We start from the raw sequence: 22,730 nt of genomic DNA on the forward strand, positions 1-22,730 counted from the left end.
CGCTCGGCCACACCGGCTGGCCTTATAGGAGGTTATGTTACAAGGAATGCAGATAGTTCTCTCAAAACTACACAAATTTTGTTCATAAAACTAATAGCAATCCAGTGTATCTATTCTCAAGGAATCACCACTGTTTTTGTTATTATCGTCACGATTGCGTGTTACCACACGTCCTGTCTTATTTCATACTTCATAATGTCTAATTATAAAGTAGACACCACTTGCATTATAGCCTGCATTATAGTCTGGACTCTAGAAGTGACAGTCTTTTTTTTCTGACATGTTATTTCACATGTATGAAATGTTTGCAATACACATGTGCATGACAGCTTATTTATAAACTTTGATTTGAATGCGAGAGACGCTCTCAGGTCGTGTAATTTGTCCATCCAGCTGAAGGAAATTGCTTAACATAAACGTCTTTTCTTCGGAGTTTAAATTCACGCCTTTTCTTTACTGCGTAAACGGTTTCGAAATAACAAGGACGTTCTGTGGTGATCGATAATTTTTGCATCAATTTAGAGGAAGTTTTTTCCCGATTTTATGTAGGGTGGCCATGTCTCTGCACCTCGCTGGATGTCGCCGATTTTGCTCATGCAACTAAAATAAAATGTACTGCACCTATTTTGGTGGAAGGAAGACATTTATTACCCCCGTGATTGTGTCCTCCTTTTTAATAGATTCTCGGTTGGACACAACTGCACTCCGAGCAGACGGCAGCGTTTCGGAGCTGTGTTGCTATATTTTAGACGAACCAGTTGAACTTGGGGCGTGCAACCATTTATCTCCTAGTGTTTAGTTAACTATACCTGCTTTTGTGATGGCAAATGACCATCTCCTCAAGGCTGGAACGCCAGCAGTTGACAGTTTGAAAGAGCCTGTGTCGTCGTCGTCGTCGTCGTCGTCGTCCCCCCTCCCCCCCTCCCCCCTCCCCCCTGTAAGTGGTTCGATGGAGGAAGGGAGGCAGAGGGGAGGGATGAGAGGAGATAAGATGGCCTTGAATTTTGGCAGTTCGCCTATTGAGGGGATTGCACGTTTAACTACCGCCACATATGCAGTCTTTTGGGACTCCGATTATCCCCACTACATGTGTTGCATTATGATCCATTCATCACGAGTGCTGGTTTTTTCACGACAATTTCGAAGTGCAGTTAGAACAGTGGTGCATTTTTTCGATCATTTGTGGTAACATGTATTGTCTTTGATTACCTGGGCTGCATGCTGACTGTTGAGCAGGCGTCTGCAGCGAACTCTTGACACCAAACAGCGATAGATACAGTTCTCAGCAGTGTGCTTACAGGTAAACACTTATTAAACCCCTCTCTGTTTGACACCAGCATCTTGTCAGTTGAATGTATTTCCCACCAAAAGGAAATAAATAAATAAAAATGGTATGCCCCAGTATTTTTCCCACTGGCTTGTAGGTGAAGGGTAGAGTTTGAGTGCGCCTGTCACTAGTTTCGAATGGTATTGTGAAATTTGTTCCCAGATGGATATCACCAGTTATATGGTATCGTCTATTTTTGAGCTATATTGCGATTTTAGGCAGCCCATGTGTAGTGTAATGCATATAGTTTGTAATTGACCCAATCTTTATCATTAATTAGACAATTAGGACTGATCTTTACATCAGTTTCCCAACTAAAATAAATAAAGTACACTAACCCTTCCTTCTCTTGCATCTGGACAGTTTCCATGTGTCGAAGGGTCACTTGGGCTTTCCATCCAGTAGGACCAGGGTTCGAGTCCTGGAAAGGGTATCGCCTTTTTATTAATTTCCCGCCAATTACCGGGTGGTGGGTGGAGTGTTCGTTCAGCACAGCCTGGGGACAAAGAAATTCCCAACAAAATTTGAATTTCCCGCCAAAATGCGAAATTCCCGCCAATAGGGTAGGTGGAGGAAGGTGGGAGGCAGTGGAGAGGGGCGAAAGGGGGTGGTGGAGCCCACGTGTGGGCTCACAAAACACATGACGTCATCCAAGAGCGGGGGTGGGCGTTGTGGGGGATGGGAGTAAGCTTGTTCAGGGGGAGGAATTAACTGATCAGTTTAATTAATTCACATACCTATTTGACATCAATTTGATATCAAAATTGCACCAGCACCCCAATCTCTCTGCTACTCATGCAATGCCCTTGCGCTGCGCCAACGTCCAGTGCTGATGGTCATGTGCGTATTTCAGTCGTAATTGCCGATGTAGTGTTGTTAACAATGGCACATGCACGGCTGCGGAGGCTCATCCTTAAGTGCACTGTGCGTTCAGACACACTTGTACCCTGCCCAGCATTAAAGTCTGATGTTAGGCCTGCCAGAATATGCCCAGTCTACGACGTCCGAAATCTGTAATGATTTATGTAATCCCACAATATCTTGATGTGGTTTCACTACATGTTGTAGACACTCATCACAGCACTCCTCAAACACCCAGCAAGTGGTGCAGTTTCCGAAATGCTCGCGCCGAGCCTCCAGGCCATCACAAATTGCCCTCCACCAAGCTTACATTTCCCCATTCTAGCAAACGGGCAGCACTCTTGCTGGTACTACGTGCCCCACGCGTCTGCCTGACTGGCAGTCATTCCTCGCCACGTGACGCTGCTATCACCTGGGTCGCTTTATATCGATAGTAGGTCGGTAGTCATAATGTTCTGCCTCATCAGTGTGTATGTTGATCATGGTTTGAAGACGGCATTGCATTTGGATTAAGTCTAAATTAAGTATATAAGGTCACACACTAACATCGTTTTATGGAAGACAGTGATGGGTTTACATCTGTACCGTTTCTCTTGGGGCTCCAACAATAGTTTGCATATATTCTCAGATCCCAGCGACTCTGGTACCTCTCCTCCGTCACTCTAACATCTCTGTAAAAACGCTCACCCTGCTTCTCACTATAATTTCCACAGTAGTCAGGGACGTTATCTAAATGTGAGCTGAGAAAGTACATCTTTATTAACACACAAGTACCAAGAACCTGGAATTTTGTAGGAGTTCCTCGGTGGTATTTTCATGCTCTTATCTCCTATAGTTTCCAAGGGTTTTTTTGTTATTGATTTCAAATCCGATCAAGCATTTCTCTCTGTATACTCCATAATGTTATTGAATTGTGGATCTTTCATAAGCTCGCAGATCTGAGCACCGTAAAAAAATCCTGCATTAAGTTGACCCACCCGAGATGTGGAAAGTTCCATTTTAAGAAAGTAAAAGCCCTACTTTCTTTGCTCACTGCCACTGTAAGGGATCTCTTCAAATAATTCTGCTTTGTGATAATAAATGTAACAATTTCGAACACTTAAATGGCCTATACATCTAATAGGCCACTACCGAAATGTTAAGGCAGCAAAGAACCAAAACCTGACTGAGCTAAGCGAACTACATTTTTGAAACCAGCGTCCACTACGTATAAAAGATCATCTAAAAAGCCCATTACCTCTGAAAAAATGATAATTAATTGAAACCCTCAGCTGCCGACAGGTGTTGTTGATATACGTCGATAGGAACAGCTGAAAATGTGTGCCCCGACCGGGACTCGAACCCGGGATCTCCTGCTTACATGGCAGACGCTCTATCCATTTTTTCCCCATTTTGTTCGGTATTGTTCGTTGCGTTCGGTCTGGGCGGACGTCACAAGACATCCGTTCAGGTTGATCGTTGATTCCTTTACTCAGTTTTTTTATTACAGAGGGCGAGCAGCCCTCTGAATCCATCTGAGCCACCGAGGACACAGATGAACAGCGCGATGGCAGAGACTTATCCCTTGCACGCTTCCCGTGAGCCCCACATTCACAACTGTCCACAATCTACATACGTAATGTTCCTAATAGACATTTGCCCATCCACTCATTTCTCGCGCACACTAAGGTGACGATTTCCGTAAGAGTTCGGGCAACCTGTGCGCAATCGCACAGACGAAGAAGGTCAATGGCCGGGTAGCCATATTTTAACTATACAGGGTGGTCCATTGATCGTGACCATATGGAGAAAATGTAATGGTTCAAATGGCTCTGAGCACTATGGGACTTAACTTCTGAGGTCATCAGTCCTCTAGAACTTAGAACTACTTAAACCTAACTAACCTAAGGACATCACACACATCCATGCCAGAGGCAGGATTCGAACCTGCGACCGTAGCAGTTCCGGACTGCAGCGCCTAGAGCGGCACGGCCACTGTTGGTTAATTTTTGTAACACAATGACTGGAACTAAGTTGTGTCATTCATGACTATTATACTACAAAGCACTTACAGTAAGTTTTAAGTATGCGCAACGTCTTACCTCATTCTTAATCAACACCGTGTTCGACAGTAATGAACAGTTTATGTTATTGCTACTTCTTTCTTCACTTATTAAAGGATTTTACATTTTGCTGGCATTTTATTGCTATATGTGCTGCATAAACGTAAGAAAAATTTCTCTTCAGTCCCTCTCCACAAATACTACATTGTACATACTGCCCGCATCTCGTGGTCGTGCGGTAGCGTTCTCGCTTCCCACGCCCGGGTTCCCGGGTTCGATTCCCGGCGGGGTCAGGGATTTTCTCTGCCTCGTGATGGCTGGGTGTTGTGTGCTGTCCTTAGGTTAGTTAGGTTTAAGTGGTTCTAAGTTCTAGGGGACTTATGACCACAGCAGTTGAGTCCCATAGTGCTCAGAGCCATTTGAACCATTTGTACATACTATTGTTGTACTACCTACTTTTTGAGGTGTTTACTCAATAGCAGTCTAAAATTTACAGATACAACATTTTTATCAAGAAATAAAGCAAAAACCCAGTTTGTGCGTCTTTCAGATATAACGACCGCAAACTGTTGGTGTCTTCGAGGTCGTTATAACCGGTTTCGACTGTAGTTTGAACCTTGAGGTAGATCTTAAAATTTTCCTTCATGAATTCCACATGTCTATTGTTTCAAAACGTAACACACGGATATTTATCACAGTGTGCTCACGTGGCCTTAGAACTAAAGCATGATAAAAAAAAAGCTGGCCGTAGTGTTACATATGCCAACAACTTCTTTTCACATTCAACCACGATATATCTGGCGTATAGGAAATTTTGGCAATGTCAAGTGTCTGGAACTACGATGTCATAGCTGTGTAACTAAGGTACCATAAGATGTGTTGACAATGCAGTTATTCGCTCCCACCTTTGCATATCCAACCTCACAAATTCCGTGTAAGAAATCAGGTTTCTGCCGGAATTTGTATGACAACGTTGATATTTACAGTTGTCCTAGGATCACGTGCACCGCAAGGAAATGGACCGCACGTCTGCGGTGTGGGTACCACGTGTCTGGCACGTGTTCGGAGGGTGCACGTGCGACGACTTACCGCGCTGGCAGTCGAGTGTTGCGGCGCTGGCGCGGAAGGACTCGTCTTCTGCGAGGTGCCCTGGCGCCTGCCGCCTGCCGCCTGCCGCTCCGCGCCGTCCTGCCACGGTCGCCACTCAACCTGTGGACGCCGGCCAGAGCTCAGCCGCAGCGCGCCGCGCTCGATAGCGCCGAGGTTCGCCGCGCCGCCGCGCCGCGGCAGCACCAGTCGGAGCTCACCTGCTCGGCCAGCTTTGTCGTGATGCCTACATCTAGGTCCATGTTTAGGCTATGGCCACTCTGGGCGATTTTCTCCTGAATTTAACTGATGAAAGGAGAAAATATAAAAATGCAGTAAATGAAGCAGGCAGAAAGGAATACAAACGTCTCAAAAATGATATCGACAGGAAGTGCAAAATGGCTAAGCAGGGATGGATAGAGGGCAAATGTAAGGATGTGGAGATTTATCTCACTAGGCGTAAGATAGATACTGCCTACAGGAAAATTAAAGAGACCTTTGCAGAAAAGAGAACCACTTGTATGAATATCGAGAGCTCAGATGGAAATCCAGTTCTAAGCAAAGAAGGGAAAGCAGAAAGGTGGAAGGAGTATATAGAGGGTCCATACAAGGGCGATGTACTTGAGGACAATATTATGGAAACCGAAGAGGATGTAGATGAATATGAAATGGGAGATACTGCGTGAAGAGTTTGACAGAGCACTGAAAGACCTGAAGCGAAACAAGGCCCCGGGAGTAGACAACATTCCATTAGAACTACTGACGGCCGTGGGAGAGCCAGTCCTGACAAAACTCTACCATCTGGTGAGCAAGATGTATGAGACAGGCGAAATACCCTCAGACTTCAAGAAGAATATAATAATTTCAATCCCAAAGAAAGCGGGTGTTGACAGATGTGAAAATTACCGAACTATCAGTTTAATAAGTCACAGCTGCAAAATACTAACACGAATTCTTTACAGACGAATAGAAAAACTGGTACAAGCTGACCTTGAGGAAGATGAGTTTGGATTCCGTAGAAATTTTGGAACACGTGAGGCAATACTGAAGAAAGATTAAGGAAAGGAAAACCTACGTTTCTAGCATTTGTAGACTTGGAGAAAGCTTTTTACAATGTTGACTGGAATACTCTCTTTCAAATACCAAAGATGACAGGGGTAAAATACAGGGAGCGAAAGGCTATTTACAATTTGTACAGAAACCAGATGGCGGTTATAAAAGTCGACGGGCATGAAAGGGAAGCAGTGCTTGGGAAGGGAGTGAGACAGGGTTGTAGCCTCTCCCCGATGTTATTCAAGCTGTATATTGAGCAAGCAGTAAAGGAAACAAAAGAAAAGTTCGGAGTAGGTATTAAAATCCAGGGAGAAGAAACAAAAACTTTGAGGTTCGCCGATGACATTGTAATTCTGTCAGAGACAGCAAAGGACTTGGAAGAGCAGTTGAATGGAATGGACAGTGTCTTGAAAGGAGGATATAAGATGAACATCAACAAAAGCGAAACGAGGATAATGGAGTGTAGTCGAATTAAGTCAGGTGATGCTGAGGGAATTAGATTAGGAAATGAGACACTTAAAGTAGTAAAGGAGTTTTGCTATTTGGGGAGCAAAGTAACTGATGATGTCGAAGTAGAGAAGATATAAAATGTGGGCTGGCAATGGCAAGGAAAGCGTTTTTGAAGAAGAGAAATTTGTTGACATCGAGTATAGATTTAAGTGTCAGGAAGTTGTTTCTGAAAGTATTTGTATGGAGTGTTGCCGTGTATGGAAGTGAAACATGGACGATAAATAGTTTGGAAAAGAAGAGAACAGAAGCTTTCGAAATGTGGTGCTACAGAAGAATGCTGACGATTAGATGGGTAGATCACATAACTAATGAGGAGGTACTGAATAGAATTGGGGAGAAGAGGAGTTTGTGGCAAAACTTGGCTAGAAGAAGGGACCGGTTGGTAGGACATGTTCTGAGGCATCAAGGGATCACAAATTTAGCATTGGAGGGCAGCGTGGAGGGTAAAAATGGTAGAGGGAACCAAGAGATGAATACACTAAACAGATACAGAGGGATGTAGGCTGCAGTAGGTACTGTGAGATGAAGAAGCTTGCACAGGATAGAGTAGCATGAAGAGTTGCATCAAACCAGTCTCTGGGCTGAAGACCACAACAACAACATGGAGTTAAAGGGTTCCTCACAGATTTAAATTTTCATTTTTTTTTTTTTTTCATTTATCTTAATCTATGGAATTTCCCCTTTACATTGACGAAAAAAATCACAACACAAATCAGGACTTGTGCGACATAAACGAAAGTTGGTAAGCAAGTTTCTACATCTAAAATATGATGCCTGTTCAACCTTCGTACAAGTCGCACAAGAGCCGCACTTGTAACTCCACCATGAGGATGCAAATCAATTTTTTTTAGATATACACATCAATGGTCGTGAACGTTAGCTACTACTGAGACTGGACATGGTGATTTGGTGTCAGTCATGAGTTGGTGTTAGTCAAAGATGCCTTTAAGGCGACTAAGACGTCATTATCAACAAACACAGGCATCATATTTGGACGACGTCGTTTAATAGGGCTACGAGAATGTGGATATCCTTCTGCGATACGGCAGAAAAACTTGTCATGAATGTAGCCAATGTACTTGAATGCAGGCAGCGGTGGTCATGAGAATGTACGGTAGCAAGAATATCGGGCACCAGACGGCCACGTGGCACTACGGAGGGGGAAGACCGTCGTGTTCGGCGTAAGGCTCTGGCGCATCGTACTGCATCTGGAGCAGCAGTTGCCACCATAGTGAAACACCTGTTACAAATTCCATACTCCGAGGCAGACGCCTTGCAGTGTGCATTCCATGACCCCATTTGCGATTTCATTGGTGTCAGGCGCGAGTTCACTGGAGGGCAGGGTGGGAGTCTGTTGCTTTTCCTGATGAAGGTTGGTTCTGCCTCAGTGCCAGTGATGGCCATGTGTTGGTTAGAAGAAGGGCCATTGAGGGCTTGCAACCGAGCTGTCTGCGTGCTGGACACACTTGACCTACACCTGGAGTTTTGGCCTGGGCGCCATTTCATATGACAGCAGGAGCACTGTCGAGGTATATCCCACGCACCCTGACTGCAAATTTGTAAACCAGTCTGGTGACTCGACCTGTTGTGCTGCCATTCTTGAACCCTATTCCAGTGTGTTTTCCAGAAGGATAACGATCACCGACAAACATTTTAGTAACCCAACATGCTCTACAGAGTGTCCACAAGTTGCCTTGGCCTGCTCGATCACATCGAGCACATATCGCACATCATCGGACGATAACGCCAGCGTCATCCACAAACAGCATTAACCGTCCCTGCATTGAGCGATCAAGTGCAACAGGCATGGAACTCTAAGCTACAAACTGACATCTGGCACCTGTACAACACAATGCATGAGCGTTTGTATGCTAACACACAACATGACGGGGGTTACCCCGGTCATTAATTTACCATCATTTCACTATTGCAATGGAGTATAGCTAGATAAATGTATTCCCGAAATATCATTACTCTTACACTAATTATATTTTGGTGTTGCAATTTCTTTGCGTCATTGTATAATATCTATATGATATTGCCTTATTTCCGGTTTATTGGTACATTTACACAAAATGCTGTGCGTGCGTGACCCTGTACATTCGACATTTCTCAAACTGAAATTTGATATTTGTAGCCACCCGCCTCCGAGGGCAATTATTTAAGAACTTGGACTTAAAAACTTTCAAGGTAGTTGAGGAAGAGAAGCCATATGGAGAAAATGTAATGGCTCAAATGGCTCTGAGCACTATGGGACTTAACTTCTGTGGTCATCAGTCCCCTAGAACTTAGAACTACTTAAACCTAACTAACCTAAGGACATCACACACATGCATGCCAGTGGCAGGATTCGAACCTGCGACCGTAGCGGTCTCGCAATTACAGATTGCAGCGCCTAGAACCGCTCGGCCACACCGGCCGGCGAGAAAATGTAACTATCAATAAACTGGAGTGCATAGGTCATGTTCAAAAGCGAATGGGTATGACATTGTGACGATTCAAAACTGAATACAACGGAAAGAAACTGGGAGACGGCAGAGGATTAGGTAGTAAGAACAGTCTCGCAGAATCTGTCCTACATACAATTCAAAATTATTGTGGCATGGCGACCAGGCAAAATGTTATTAGCTGTACGGGCAGTGATTCATAGTGGAAATGCAACAGAACACAGCTAAATGGAGAGAAAGTTATTCACAAACCATCTTTCGCCTTAATTGAAGTCTTCAAAGAAACTTTCAAAGATTTGATAGGTGTGAGACAACTGAAGAAATGTATGCATGACCACACCCAGAATCTTAACGAGTCAATCACCGGAATGATCTGGGCCAGAATTCCCAAGACAGTGTTTGTGTCAATTAGTGAACAGTATTTTGGTGTCTTTGATGCAATGGCAACGTTCAAGGAAGGATATGTTGCAAAGTGTGAGGTCCTGGAAAGACTGCTACAAACTGTTCACTGTTTCAAAGTAAGACAAATGTTTAATTTAGGTAAAGAAACAGGCCTTGAAACAAGGGCAAGACATCATAGACGAGCAGGAAAAAAGAAACTGCAAGGAGATGAAAGAAGACGCAGAAAATCCATCATATGGAGCTCTGATGCACTGACAACCTTAATGGCTGTTGCCTGTAAGTTGCATTTTTTCAGGTTAAAGTGTACTTTTTCTTATCTTCCACTTGCTAGAATTAATTCTAAATTATAGGGTATACTCATTGGAATATGGTGCATATTTTAACACTGGGATTTTCGTATTTTGTAAGTCTCAAAGAAGTTAGAGCCTTACATACATAAAAGTGTAGACAGTTTTTTTTATTTTTGAGTCCACTTTTTACAAAAATAATTGTTATCTTAAAACTCATTAATGCTTTTAGAAATCCCTCCGTTGAAGTGACTAGAAATGTGTAACGGCATACGTATTTCAAATTTTTATTCCGAATAGTTTGTGAAAAAAGGTGTCTTTTGTATGTATTAATTTGACGTTGTTTGAGACATGGATTTTCCAGCCTGTTCGGAGCCCCTTAAATGACTTTTATCGGATCAGAAATAGGACTAAGTGATCCAAACGGAAGTTGCCTCACTGAGCTGAAATTCCCGTAGTCTACGATTTCTGTCCGCAACTGTCGCCGTGGAATGGGCCAGGGAATTTTCTTCATGGCAGTTGTCGATGGCACCCCTGCCACAATAGAAGTACTTATCGCCAGTTATGTAGCAACCACAGAGAAGAAATATGTTATGAGCATTCAGATACGGAGAATAGATTTTGTGTAGTCAACATACAGTGCCGTCGTGGTCACGTGATCTCGGGCGGCGTGGGTTTGCCCGTAATGCGTACTGTATATCTTGAATGTTATATCGCTAGGGCAGACAGATTCCCTTCGTGGGCAACGTGGATTTGGTATATGGGTTTTGTACACGCTATAATAATTTTCATTTGATACCTGGAATGAACTGAGTTCTTCGCTCTGAAGAGTAAAATGAACGGGAATTCTGGTTTTTTGTGAAATGGGCCGTACCTCAGATCTCCCAATTTGTTTGTTTTTGGGATAGCTCCAGATATTTCCGGGTTTTATACGGCACTTTATCGTATTACCTAGTCTGTTTCAATACGTTTTTCTGTGATGGCATTTCAAAACGACTTGATAGTAAGCTAGTGGCTTTGAAAACGTCTCGAAAAACAGGAACTGAATTCGCAGCACACTGGCGATGATGCATCCTGCTTCTTCGTTCCTTTTTCTAGATTTTTTTTTTTTTTTTTTTTTTTTTTTTTTTTTTTTTTTTTTTTTTTTTTTTTTTTTTTTTTGTGGGCTAGAAGGTAATTTTGCCTTGTGCTAACACTCTGACACTTATATTTAGCGCTCTCACTACCTAACAAAATAAATACCAAGTTAGGAAAAAAACAGCTGGATAAATGTACTACGACTATAGAATAGTTTATATGACCCTGTAATATAGTTACGTACGACACTGCAGTTTTTCTTAATTATCATCATAGTTCGGAATAAGCAGGCTTTGCAATATCGTGTGAGACGTGCTCGGATAGCCAAATTTGCCGGCACGGTGATTGATCGAGAGTTAGCTGCCCTCTGTATAAAAAAACTGAGTGAATGTATCAACGACGAGCTTGAACGGGTGTCATGGTACGTCCGCCCCGAGAAAATGCAACGAAAAATAACGGACAAAATGAAATCAACAAAAAGAAAAAAAATTAAGGTGACCGCTCACGGTAAGCGGCAAACTCGGGTTCGAGTCCCGGTCCGACAGAAATTTTCACTTTCATCCTTCCATAATACAGATGATGGTTGTCCATATATGCAACTGCGAATACATTTAATGTATATAATATAGTTGTTCCTTCTGTAATTTATTTTAGCCTTTTAGTGTCATTTTTTGACTACCCATATGTAACAATATGAAGATAAATGCACTCATATTTCATGCTTGTTAAGAAACATCCAATAAAGCAGCTGAATTTCTCCTGAAGTGATTAGAGTAAGTGCGGGTGTTTGTGTTTTGCTACTGTTCTTCTTTTCCCCTTTTAGCTGATACAGATTTAATCTACTGTTTTTCCTCTGATTTATCTACTAAACAAAAACTACAACATAGGTCTGTGGATCCTAGTAGTGCAATAAAAATAAACAAATGAAGCGATCCGTACCAGTACAGTGCAAAAAGTGTGTTTGCAGTTCACCCATATGTAATCTCATATTCACTTTTAATTCTCTGTACTGTAAAGAAAACATACACAAGCAAACAGACACGTAATTTTGCTTCTATATTGTGCAATCATCCTTCCAGACAAGAATGAAAAATTACAAAAACATTTGGTTTTACATAAAACCAGAACTACACTACTGGCCATTAAAATTGCTACACCAAGAAGAAATGCAGATGATAAACGGACAAGTATACTAGAACTGACATGTGATTACATTTTTCACGCAATTTGGGTCCATAGATCCTGAGAAATCAGTACCCAGAACAACCACCTCTGACCGTAATAACGGCCTTGATACGCCTGGGCATTGAGTCAAACAGAGCTTGGATGGCATGTACAGGTACAGCTGCCCATGCAGCTTCAACACGATACCACAGTTCATCAAGAGTAGTGACTGGCGTATTGTGACGAGCCAGTTGCTCAGCCACCATTGACCAGACGTTTCCAATTGGTGAGAGATCTGGAGAATGTGCTGGCCAGGGCAGCAATCGAACATTTTCTGTATCTAGAAAGGCCCGTACAGGACCTGCAACATGCGGTCGTGCATTATCCCGCTGGAATGTGGGGTTTCGCAGGGATCGAATGAAGGGTAGAGCCACGGGTCGTAACACATCTGAAATGTAACCTCCACTGTCCAAAGTGCCGTCAAAGCGAACAGGAGGTGACAGAGACGTGTAACCAATGGCACCCCATACCATCAAGCCGGGTAATATGCCAGTATGGCGATGACGAGTACTCGCTTCCAGTGTGCATTCTCCGCGGTGTCGCCAAACACGGATGCGACCATCATGATGCTGTAAACAGAACCTGGATTCATCCGAAAAAATGACGTTTTGCCGTTCGTGCATCCAGGTTCGTCGTTGAGGACACCATTGCAGGTGGTCCTGTCTGTGATGCAGCGTCAAGGGTAACCGCAGCCACGCTCTCCGAGCTGATAGTCCATGCTGCTGCAAACGTCGTCCAACTGTTCGTGCAGATGGTTGTTGTCTTGCAAACGTCCCCATCTGTTGACTTAGAGATCGAGACGTAGCTGCACGATCCGTTACAACCATGCGGATAAGATGCCTGTCATCTCGACTGCTAGTGACACGAGGCCGTTGGGATCCAGCACGGCGTTCCGTATTACCCTCCTCAAACCAACCGATTCCATATTATGCCAACAGTCGTTGGATCTCGACCAACGCGAGCAGCAATGTCGCGATACGATAAATCGCAATCGCGATAGGCTACAATCCGACCTTTATCAAAGTCGGAAACGTGATGGTACGCATTTCTCTTCCTTACACGAGGCATCACAAAGACGTTTCGCCAGGCAACGCCGGTCAACTGTTGTTTGTGTATGAGAAATCGGTTGGAAACTATCCTCATGTCAGCACGTTGTAGGTGTCGCCACCGGCGCCAACCTTGTGTGAATGCTCTGAAAAGCTAATCATTTGCATATCACAGCATCTTCTTCCTGTCGGTTAAATTTCGCGTCTGTAGCACGTCATCTTCGTGGTGTAGCAGTTTTAATGGCCAGTAGTGTATGTCAGAATACATAAATGGAAAGATCTGTCATGTGCAAGACCCCTTGAAGTTGGTATATACACGCCAGGTACACGTCTTTTCCTCATCTCTGGCAGTAATCTGGAAGGATACCGCCCTTCGATTGTGCCTTTCCGGCTCTAATCGAAGCGATAGGTCTATTGCAGGTGCCAGCCACCCTGCAGCAGTCCAGCCAGCAGCGCACAGCGGTTCCAGCCAACAGCCACCAGCGGTTCCGGCCAGCAGCCAGCAGTGGTTCCAGCCAGCAGCCAGCAGTGGTTCCAGCCAGTAGCCAGCAGCGGTTCCAGCCAGCAGCCAGCAGCGGTTCCAGCCAGCAGCCAGCCAGCAGCCAGCAGCGGTTCCAGCCAGCGGCCAGCAGCAGTCCCAGCCAGCAGCCAGCAGCGGTCCCAGCCAGCCTCCAGCAGCAGCAGCGGCAGCGGCGTCCGCACCGGCCAGCCACCCAGGTCGCCCCCACCGCCAGCAGCAGCAGAGTGGGGCTTCGGGCTGAGTCTCCTTCATCGTTCTCCGTCCCTTTTACTCTGTGTTTCTCATCGCCTTGCCCGTCCCTCGTTTGCTTCTTTGTCCTATCCTGTGTTTTTCCCCTTATCACCATGTCAACCCCCACCACCACTACTACAGCCACCACCACTACTACAGCCACCACCACTGCCATTGTATATACATCTCCCTCCGCCGCCACTACCACTATCATGTGGTGTGCCCACCCCCCTCCCCCTCAATCCATCCCCCCACTCCTCACTCTCCCATCTCCCTCACTTTTTGTTGCCCCATCCCTAGTTCCTCCCTGCCGCACCCCCTCTGATCCCTTCCCTCCACTCCCTCCATCTACTCCTTCCGTTTCCGCCCCCCCCCCCGCTCGGGTGGTGGCCCGGAGGGCCACGGCCCATGCTCAACTTTCCCCTTCATCATCGCCATCGCCTTCGCCCTCACCATCTCCGGTGCCGACTCCAATACCGGGACCTGCCACTCCACACCACCTTCCAGTTGCTCCCGTCCCCCACACCTCCTCTGCCGCCGTCAAATGCCCAGTGCCACCACTGCCTCCTCTGCATCTAAAAAGGCTCCGCCTCATCCACCTTCCCCTGCCCAGGATGCCATGGATGTCTCCCCGCCTGTACCTGCCCCCTCCTCCTCCTCCCCCTCCTCTTACCGCTATCTCCTCTCCCGTCCTGATCCCTCCCTTCTTCAGGCCTGGAACCACCCCCTCTTTCTTCGCCAGCATTTTCCCAGTGGCCCCATCTCCCTCCTTATTCCTCACCGTGATTTGGTCCTCATCTCCTCCACCAGCCCTACCCTTCACACAGATCCCCTTTCCCGCATCCCTGTCACCCGCTTTTGCCCTAATGCCTCTCTCACCCATTCCCCTTCCCTGCCTCCCTCCTGCCAACCCCAACCCCGTGTCACCTGCCAACCCTCGCCGCCGTGATCACTCGGCACAGTCCGACGATCACGGAGGAGGAGGTACTGGCGGAGCTCCAGGCGCAGCCCCATCTGGAGGTGCGTGCGGTTTGCCACATCCACAACTCAGCTGGCCCCACCCGCCTTATGTGGGTCTTTTCCGAACACGCCCCCTCCATAGACCATCTCCTGAGGGAGGGTGCCCTTCTCTTTCACCAACGCTACCAAGTTGACCCTTCCCGTTCCCCTCCTCAATCCCTCCGCTGCCAGAGGTGCTTGCGGTATAATGCACACCCGACATCTGAATGCCACGAGGCCCCCACCTGCCCGCACTGTAGGCAAGCCCACTTCTTATGGCAGTGTCCCAACCTCCAGTCCCCCCCTCCTGTAATACCTGTAACCTCCCTCATCCTACTTACTCCCAGAAATGTAAGGCCCGACCCCCTCCTACCACTCCTGAACTCACCGTTCCTGTCCGCCCTCTGGACGCCCCCAGCCCTCCTGGCAATTCCCTTTGTCCACTCCCTAACACTGAGGACATCATCAGATTCCTCACCATCGTCCTTCAGTATGTTCATTCTTTCCAGCGCCTCCACACCCTCCAACAGATATCCCTCACCACCCGTTCCATTTTCCACCTAAAAATGTATGCCACCTACTCCAACAACCAGGCCCATTTCACCTTCTCCCGTCTTGACACCCTTGTCTAAATCCCTGTAATGGCGTGACAGCACCGTATCCTTTTCAACAACATTCGCTCCCTTCCCGCCAACAAGAACCTCTTCCAGCACACCCTTGCCACCCACCATGTGGATGCCTTCCTCCTCAATGAAACCTTCCTCCAACCCCACCACACCGTCCACACTTCACCCTACCTCCTTCACCGCTCTGATATTCCCCTCCCGATTGCACGTGGCGGAGTTACCATTGGTCATCACCGCCAGATCCCAGTTCGGCTCCAACCTCTCCTTCCCGACCCCACCAAACACCTGATCCTTAGTCTCTTCTTCCCCGGCCTTACCGTCACCTGCGCCACCATCTATGTCTGCCCTAACGCCCCTATTCCCTTCGACTTTCTCTCCCACATTGACCATACCTTCTCCTCCTACATGATCGCCACCGACCTCAACATCCATAGTCGTTCCGCCACCCAGTTACAAGGGTGGCATCGGTTCCTCTCCTCCATTCAGGGCGACCTCATCCCCATTCCCCAGCACACCCGTCCCGAATCCAACTCCACTCCCGATGTTATCCTTTCCTCCCCTAACCTCCTTGGCCGCATAACAGTGGATGTCCTGGAGCCTATTGGTAGCGACCATCTCACTGTCCTCACCGTTTCAGAGAGTCGTCGCCCCTGCCCGAACCCTCATAATGACCCTCCACCAAAGTACGTCCATGACTATTCCTGTGCCAACTGGAATGCCTACCGGGATACCCTCTCCACCCAGGTCGATAGCCACCCCTTCATCTACCACCACCCTGATGATGTAACCCATGCTGCCCATTTTCTCCAGCAGACCTTGTCTGAGGCCATGGAGGCCCATGTCCCTACTGTAGCCATCCACCCCCACCGTCCTACCTTACCCCCACAGGCCGTCCTCCTCCTCCGTGAATCCCGCCGTCTCTACCGTGCATTCCTCCACACTCGTGACCCGGACACACTACGACGCCTCCGGCAACTCCAGCGACACATTCAAAATTTGCTCGCGACTAAGAAAAGCCGGGACTGGCGACAGACATGCACCCGCTTAAATGCTACCCTACCTATAAACTCGTCCAAGTTCTGGTCAGCCTTCCGTTGCCTTACCAGAACTAAACCCTCGCCCTACTATCCTCTTCTCCATGATGATCACCCCTTCCCTTAGTAAGGCCAATCACTTTGCCTCCTACCTCTCCGACATCTTTTCCATCCCCGATGATCCCCAGTTCGATTACTCCCTCTTCCCGGATGTCCGCGATCGAACTGACACCTCTGTTCCTCCCCTTGCACCTGATTTCCAGTACTTGGACAACATTGCACACAGGGAACTCAATGCCCCTATCACTCTACACAGGATCTCATTGCTACACTCCCCACAAAACGCAGCACCGCTCCTGGTCACGATCGTGTCACCTACCTTCACCTTTGTGAAGCTCCTGTCTCTTTCCTCTCCACCCTGGCCAGGCTCTACAATGTAGTCCTGTCCACCGGTTACTACCAAGACCTGTGGAAAACCTCCCGTATCCTGATGTTCCTTAAACCTGGTAAACCGCCGTCTGCCGTCTCCTCCTACCGTCCCATCAGCCTTACCTCGGTCTTCAGCAAGGTCCTGGAATCCATCCTCACCCAATGCATCCACCAGCATCTCCGCCAGCACCGCCTCCTTCCTGATACCTAGTGTGGCTTTCGGCCATCCTCTTCCAATGACCTTCTCCTTCACCTCACTCATCTCCTTTCCGAACAGCTTAATTCCCGTCGCCCCGCAATCTCCCTCTCCCTGGACCTCGAATGTGCTTATGACCGCGTATGGCATTCCGGTCTCCTCTTCAAGCTCCAAACCTTCGCCCTTCCCATTAACTACGTCCGTCTGATCGGTTCCTTTCTCTCCCACCATCCTTCCTACGTCACCATCCATAACACAGATTCCTACACCTATTTTTCCGTCGCCGGTATGCCCCAAGGCTCCATCCTCTCCCCCCTTCTGTACCTTTTGTATACAGCGGTCATGGCGCCGCCATCACCCCCCGTCCAGCTTCTCCAGTTTGCCGATGACACCGCCTTCCTTGCCCTTGCCCCCACCCTGCAGCGCTCTCAACACCTTCTCCATCTCGACTGGTTCAGCACTTGGTGCAACCAGTGGTTGCTCAAGGTCAATCCCTCCAAAACCCAGGCAATCATTGTAGGCAAAACCACCCCTTCCTTCCGCCTCCTCGATTTCTATCTAACCATCAATGGCCGTCCTATCGCCCACACCCCCACCCTTAAGTACCTTGGCGTCACCCTCGACCGTCGCCTCTCCTGGACCCCCCCTCTCCGGACAATCCAAGCCAAGGCACACTCCCAACTCCGTCTCCTCGAGCTCCTTTCTGGCCGTATGTGGGGTCTGGATCCCTCCACTATACTCCACACCTACAAATCCCTCATCCGCCCTATCCTTTGTTACGCCCATCTGGCCTGGATCTCCGCCCCCCCTACCTTTTATAAATCCCTTCAGATCCTTGAACGCCATGCTCTCCACCTCACCTATAGCATCCGTCTCCCCTCCCCCATGCGGATCCTGTATGACCTCATTCCGTTTCCCCACCTCCTCCTTTTCCTTGAAAGGATACGGATCCTGTACACCTCCCATAAACTCGATCCTCCTCACCTGCTTATCTCACCCATCCTCTCCCACCCCCGCCCACTGCCGTGCCTGTATTCCCACGTCCCGCCCGATCTCCATCTATCCACCCTACTTACCCTCTCCCAAGGTGGCTTCCGCCAGCTCCCCCTCCCTGATGATGTCCTCCTCCCTTCCATCTACCCCTCCTATCAACTTTGATCCTCCCCCCACTTCCTGTGTCTTTTCCTTTAGGCACCCTCCCTCCCTTCCCTCTCCTTTTCCCCCCATCCCCCTCCCTCCACCCCTCTTCCCCCGGGCTTCCCCTTCCTCCCTTCCCCCTATCTCCCCTGCCCGTGGCATCTCTGCTCTCCCCTCTCCCTCTCCCACCCCCCCCCTCCTCCTCCTTGGCAGGTCCCCAGACTCGCACACGCTCAGTGAACATTCGCGCGCCGGAGATCATCGCCATCAGTATCTCTTGTGTGTGCCTTCGTTTTGTGTTTAGTGTTCTTTCGCCGTCACGCCACCACTGTTCACCTGTGCCGTCGCAGTCGTCCGTGTTTTATGCGCCGTGTCAACAGGTGTTAGTGTTTTATCTCGTCCAGCGTGAACGGCTTCATGTTTCTTGTTTTTCGTGTCTACAGTTTTCGCCCGCCGTTTTTCTTGTATTTTCTGTACCACCTATATGTCATATTTATTGTACCATTCGCGGCTGAAGAGCAGCGTAATATACTGCTGACAGCCCGCCTTTGTATAAGGTGATCAAAATAACAATAAAGAAAAAAAAAAAGCGGCTTCTCCTCCTCTCGCGTCTGCGACGTTCGCTATGACTGTCTCAGTGCAGGATCGCGCTCTGCTTGTAAAACTGTATTACAGGAATGATGACTGTGCACACGTCGCTCTGCAGATGTTCCGGTCACTGAAGGTTTTGAAAAAAGGCGTAGGTCCGATGGCTGCTGTGGGTGTGGAGAAAATGATTCGTAAATTTGAAAAGACGGGTTCTTTTGGCGTGCAACTTGGTAGCGGGTGGAAACGAATTGATTCGATGTCAGTGGAAGCAGTGGCCACTGCAGTGCAGAAGGAGACGAGTGGTGGTGTGCAAACGCATAGTGCACGGATAATTGCCCGAACAATGGACATACTCGTGAGCACAGTGCGTAAAATCCTACCAAACATCCTTCTTTGCTATTCATTCAAAATTGACCACGTGCACGAGTTGCTTCTTGTTGACCTCCCAGAAAGACAGACCTTTGCTTTAGAATTTCTTGTTCGCATGGAAGTGTACAATGACTGGCCGTGGAACATTTTGTGCACAGACGAAGCCCACTTCCATCTGACAAGATATGTCAATACACAAAATTGTCGAATATGGGCATCGGAAAATCCACACGCAAATCATCGAGTACTACTTCATCCCGAAAAGGTCAATGTGTGGTGTGGGTTTACGGCATTATTTATCCTAGAGCCATATTTTTTCGAAGGGACAGGAGCTTCCGGTCCTGTTGCCTGTACCGTCACTGGTAAGCGCTACGAGTGTCTTTTGCGCGACCACGTCATTCCAGCTCTCCAACAGCGTGGATGTGTGGATGGTATCATTTCTATGCAAGATGGGCACCTCCGCACATTGCAAATCCAGATAAGCAGCTGCTGAAGCGCCATCTCAGAAATGCTAGAATTATCAGCCATTTCACTACAGCCTGGCCGTCCGAATCACCTGATCTTACTTGTGAGAGCGTAGTAGTGCGTTTGCCGCCACACAACTGCGATTTCATCTGAAAAAATTCGCATACGCCAAAACAAAACACAACTTCAGGCAGAAAATGTCGCTGGCGACATGTCGAAGAAATGATTGCAGACTCTTGTTAATGCTGCTTTTCTTTCAGTTACTGCACAGGACTGACAAAGATACTGCAGGAAAGGACAGCATTTAAAACAAGACACGAGATGGAATAATGGAGATTGCCATCGATGAAGTTATCATCAATAACGTTCCCTCACGTGAAGACGCCGATGATGATCTTGAAACAAACATAAATGACAGTATCATTAGTAAAGATCATTTTGACAGTTTTTCAGGCACAATTAAGTATACTTTGTAAACGTTGCTGCTATTTGCATTTAATAAATGTAATGTGCAAACAAATTCCAAACATAAGTTTTTTGCTTTCGATTCATTGTGTCGCGAGTTGTACACTCATCTACATTCATTTTTCTTTATCGTGGGCGAACTGTAGTCAGCCAACAGTAACATCGCTGTTAAGTGGCGCGAACGCGCAAATAGGAACAGCTAATGGTTTAAATTCATGTACACACAGTATAGCTATAAGAAAGGCTAAGGTTTCACATACAATACTGGCCGTTAATATTTTTTCCTGCTTTTTTTCTATGGGTACGGTTAGGCAGGATCCCAAGAGCACAACTTAAATTGCAGCAGCTCAATATTTCCGACATGCAAGATTGTAAGTTTCACTATTGTGCACCAAATATTTCGTGGGTTACCTAGCTGAATAAATGTTCCGTCGAGCTTTTCTGCCTTTCCACAGAAAAACCAATTACATGTGAAACTGCTCAAAAATTCACCTCGCACTTTTTTTTGAGGCGTGATTATACTTTCTGGCATCTTTATTGCATAATTTGTAATCTATGAAAGAACTAGAATAAATATGAAAAAGTAACCTTGAAGATTGGCTTTTTTCGTGTGTGTGTGTGTTACTTATCTTTTAAGATATAAAACACAAATGTGCCAGTAATTTTTTATATAATGGCATCAACGGCTGGTCTTTTTGGCCTGAAATTTTTCTAAGTGGTTGGTCCTCAGAGTGTTAAGTTCCGAATGAGAGTCAAACGCTTCATGATTTAAGAAATTTATCGCACCTTTTCACACGAAATATAATTCCACTTGGATGAAAGGAAATTTACTTTGGAAGTAAGGCTTCTGAAAGCGCCATACACAATATTTCCCAGCGACTTATTAGAAATGTAAACAGTTGTGATGTCACGCTCATCGAAAACAATTGGTAGTTACGAAGTATTGCATAGTCTTAGTTCTAAAGGCTTCGACACATTTTGTTGTTCGCAGACACTTGTGTGGGAATTTTATTTTGTTGTTGTAAGTGGCGCATTTTTTTAAACTGAAGTTATTCTCTCTTTTGTTTTACTACTGCATTGTTATCCCACAGTAGCAGGCTAAAGTTACATTCTTTGTGAGAGTATTTCTCACCAGCCAACATTATAAAAAAAATTAATTGAAAGCTAAAATAATGAAAAGTTCCTGGGTTCTTCCCAGAAGAAAAAATTCCCAGCATTTTTCCAGTTGTCCTGGGACGTATACATCCTGATATAATAAACAAGAAAAATGGCAACTCGATCGTAAGAGGTCTGAAATCATTTATTACAGCCAATCGATTTCAGTCGCTGTGTGATTATCTTCAGTGTGAATATTAAAGTCTTGAAGACCCAAGTAATAAAACCACATATTACAACTTCAACATGAGTCTCCAAGAATTAAATATTTGCACTGAAAATGGCCACACAATGACTGAAATCAAATTGCTGTAGTAAATGCTTTCAAACACCTTACGACCGATGCTGCCTATTTACTTGTTTACAGCAGAATGTGCAAATGATGAAAGGAAAAAGTTAGTTAGGAATTTGTGAAGCTGTAAAAAGATGGGTGCGCGAAAAACACGACTACCACCATCATATCTCAGCAAAAGACCTTGCGGAGAACCTGAGAAAATTCTGGTCCTACAGAAAATCGCTAAGTGGGTCAAGGGATTCTATCCAACCACTCGTTGACCAGTCTGGTGTGCCAATAGAAGGCAGCAAAAGGAAAGCTAAAGTTTTAAATTTCGCGTTTAAGAATCATTCACACAAAAGGATCAGACAAACATGTCATTGTCTGACAGCTGCACAGACTTCCTTAAGGAGGACATGGTAATTAGCACTGCTGGCACAGAGAAGTAACTTAAGGAGTTGAAAACAAAAGTTGCCAAGTCTGAATAGAATCCCAGTTCGCTTTTACAAAGACTGTTCTATGGCATTGCCCCCTTACTTAGCTTGCATTTATCGCGAATCTCTCGCCCAGCGTAAAGTGCCAAGCGACTGGAAAAAAGAGTAAAAGAATGGACCCATAAAATTACAGACCAATATCCTTAACCATCAGTATGTTGCAGAATTCTTGAGCATAGTCTCACCTCAAATATAATAAATTTCCCTGAGACAGAAAATCTTCTGTCCACAAACTGGCATGGATTTAGAAACTCGGCTTGCCCTTTTCTCGCATAGTATCCTTCAAACTATGGATGAAAGGCAACAGGCAGGTTCAACATTCCAAAATTTGCAGAAAGTGTTTCGCACAATGCAGACTGCTAACGAAGGTATGAGCATACAGACTA

The 22,730-nt window shown here is 46.3% G+C and overlaps 1 protein-coding gene across 1 annotated transcript in view; it reads right to left on the minus strand.

Moving 5' to 3' along the window:
- LOC126418747 (popeye domain-containing protein 3-like) overlaps window positions 1-5,395 on the minus strand; it is a 291,229-nt gene extending 285,834 nt beyond the window's left edge. Inside the window, exon 1 of the mRNA XM_050085673.1 lies at window positions 5,320-5,395. The gene's annotated coding sequence lies outside the window, so the exon portion shown is untranslated. The remainder of the gene's footprint in view (window positions 1-5,319) is intronic.
- Window positions 5,396-22,730: the final 17,335 nt, after the last annotated feature.

The sequence above is a fragment of the Schistocerca serialis genome, chromosome 9 (genome assembly GCF_023864345.2).
Source record: "Schistocerca serialis cubense isolate TAMUIC-IGC-003099 chromosome 9, iqSchSeri2.2, whole genome shotgun sequence".
Taxonomy (NCBI): domain Eukaryota; kingdom Metazoa; phylum Arthropoda; class Insecta; order Orthoptera; family Acrididae; genus Schistocerca; species Schistocerca serialis.